Below are 3,009 nucleotides of genomic sequence, written 5' to 3'. Positions count from 1 at the left end.
AAAAAAAAAAAAAAAAAAAAAAAAAAAAAAAAAAAAAAAAAAAAAAAAAAAAAAAAAAAAAAGATTGACGACAAATTCACATGAATCGGTAGTCTCAAATGAGTGTTTCGTTTCTAGATTAGGCTGTTGTATAAAAATATCGTATAAAAAAAAAAAGATTTAAAAACTATGGAGAAATCAGCAGCAATAACTGATAAAATTCAACACAATTATTGACTTAGAAAGTAAATACCCAAATACAAGATTCCAATTTTTCAGGTTGTTTATCGGGATATTTAAAATCAATATCAATAACTGACGAAAATACAACAGTAAAAATAAATCAATTTACGCTACTGTCGGCGTATATTGAGCATGTCAAAAAGTTATTATTTTAAGGCATGATTAAAATATAACTGGTAAATTTCTGTCAAAAAATAAATAAAGGTAATTTTCGTCATATTTCAAGTCTTTCAGACATTTTTTTAGTCCGAGAGAAGCAGACAAATTGTTATAGTGCACAGAACCAATAAAAGTAAACAAGATCTTTGGGAATATCAGAATTGAATAATGTGATATAATTTAATAGTTAACAAACTTGGACTAAAAAAAAAGAAGAGGAAATTGGCATAATTCTAGCAAATATATATACACATATCAAAACCCCTTCCGAAATTATTCATTACTTGATTAATGAGCTATTCGGTTCGGTAAGTAAGATGTAGACATATAAAATTTTCATGATTCAATTCTATTTTTTGTAAATTAAATATTATATTAAAATTTCGAAAAAAAAAAACATTTTAATCTACCATGACAAATTAATAATTAAACAATATGCAAATATGATCTATTTGTTAGCTCGCTTAGCTCTTATATTTTTAATTAGTTTAAGTATTAAAAAAATTTTTTCATCGAACGTACAAGTTGCAGGTGTGAAAAAATATAAACATAAGCATGTCAGAAGGCTTAACACCTTCAAACATACTATAAAATTTCGCCACTGTTTGTGAATATGAGAATTGAATAATGTGATATAATTAAATAGTTAAGCAGCCTGGCCATGAAAAAGGAGGAAATCAATGTAATTCTTGCAATATATAATTGTATATATTAAAAACAGAACATACCTACCAAGATCAGAGAATTCGCTCACTTCAACAAGGTGCATTAATTCTCCTTCATCTTCAGCTGGTTTGAGTTTTCGGGCTCGCTAAATAGAATTCATTTTAATTCCACTTACATTATGCGCTAATATATAAGTCTTATGAGATGAAATTAGATTTAAATATAAGAAGACAAAAGATAAATAGACGGCAGGTGTAGCGGAAAATGATAAACAGCATCTTAACGGGTTACGGTTCCGAGTGGTGAATATCATAGATTTCAGTATTTAATGAAAACGATCGATGTCGTGACAAAAACACGATTACAATATTGATATCAAATATTATCCGGTTGTTGTTCGGATATCTCTAAATTTGTATTTTAAATTTATTTTTTGGAATTATAACAATTTGACGTCAATTTTTGTCTTTTAAATGATTAATTTTGATTTAAGAACACAATAAAGTTTTAAATGAAAATTTTACAAACAGATTTTTAATGTGAAATCGACGGGAATCGTACAATATCGTACACACAATTTCGGTTTTCGCCAATATTGACAATGTCGGTCGATGTAGATCAAAGCTGTTACAATATCCCTGTGCTACTTGGGTATGTGGCAAATCAACAAAAAGAGTGCCGAAAAATATTAAATAAACAAATGCTTATTTTAAAAATCGTATAAGTACATCAATACAAAAAGATATTATAAGAATTCAAAATCATCAATTTATGGTTTAAAAAAACATGTAGAAGGAGAATTCTTTTAACGATTCACATATTTCAAAGTTGTAATATATATATTAATTATATTTTCGCCCTCCCCCCAAATATGTTTACATAACGTTCTTTAAGAGTCAGTATGCATAACATTTATTTTTTAATTATTTAAATAAATTTTTAGTCTCAGATTATATCTAATAGAAATTTATTTAAAAACATGGTTAAACTATAATTATTTATTAGACTAATTATTATTATAATTATTATTTTATAAATATTTATTAAACTAAAAGAAACATTACAGAATAGGACAAACTCGAAAGGTATAACCCCGGGCAAACATATACATATTTTTTTAAAAAAAATTTGCAAGTTTAAAATCTATTTGGAGATTGCAGTTGGCGGGACAGATTACGATACTGAAATATCCCCAAGAAATTTAAATAAAAATGTTTAATTCTTTTTTTTTACAATATTTTAGACATGAAATTTTAATACGGTAACAATATTGTTTGTATTGAATGTTAAACATTCTAGAATGTAATGGTTTAAACTGAGCTAAAAGTAGCAGATCATTAATTTTCTAATTGTCTTAACTTGACTAATTTGTTTACAGACAACTATTTTTAATCTTTTTCATTGTTGCAGAAAAACTTTGTCAGGGTCGAATTATTTAGCAAACACTGTTTTACAAGCATATTTTGAACCAATTACATTACTTATTATTTATATATAAAAAAGTGGTGAATAGTGTTAAATAAACAATTGCTTATTTTCTTCCATTGTTTATTTTAAAATTTGATTAATGTAAAAGAACATCAATGTAAAAAGATACTATGAGAATTCAAAATCATCAATTCATGGTTGAAAATATCATATAGAAGGAGAATTCTCTAACAATTCACATAATTCAAAGTTGTAAATATATATTAAATATAGTTCGTCCCTTCCCCCAAATATTTTGACATAGCATTCTTTAAAAGTCAGTATGTATACCCAACATTTGTCAAATATTTTTTTTCTTATAGTTTAACTAATTTTTTACAGCATTAGATTATTTCTAACAGGAATTTATTTAAAAAATATAATTTAATCAAAGCTCTACATTCACCATAATTACCATTTTGAATAGACCATATTATTGTTTATTTTTTAATCATTTACAAATTAATATAAATAATGATGCATCAAAAACATTCA

At 25.3% G+C, this 3,009-nt stretch overlaps 1 long non-coding RNA gene across 1 annotated transcript in view; it reads right to left on the bottom strand.

Annotated features, from left to right (window-relative positions):
* The window catches only part of LOC122271462 (uncharacterized), a 6,114-nt gene extending 4,353 nt beyond the window's left edge, over positions 1–1,761 (bottom strand). Inside the window, exon 1 of the long non-coding RNA XR_006226386.2 lies at positions 1,110–1,761. This is a non-coding gene — a long non-coding RNA (uncharacterized lncRNA). The remainder of the gene's footprint in view (positions 1–1,109) is intronic.
* Between the last annotated feature and the right edge of the window lie 1,248 nt (positions 1,762–3,009).

This window comes from Parasteatoda tepidariorum, chromosome 2, assembly GCF_043381705.1.
Source record: "Parasteatoda tepidariorum isolate YZ-2023 chromosome 2, CAS_Ptep_4.0, whole genome shotgun sequence".
NCBI classification, from domain to species: Eukaryota; Metazoa; Arthropoda; class Arachnida; order Araneae; family Theridiidae; genus Parasteatoda; species Parasteatoda tepidariorum.
The sequence above is the reverse complement of the archived record's forward strand: the minus strand, read 5'-3'. Positions and strand labels throughout refer to the sequence as shown.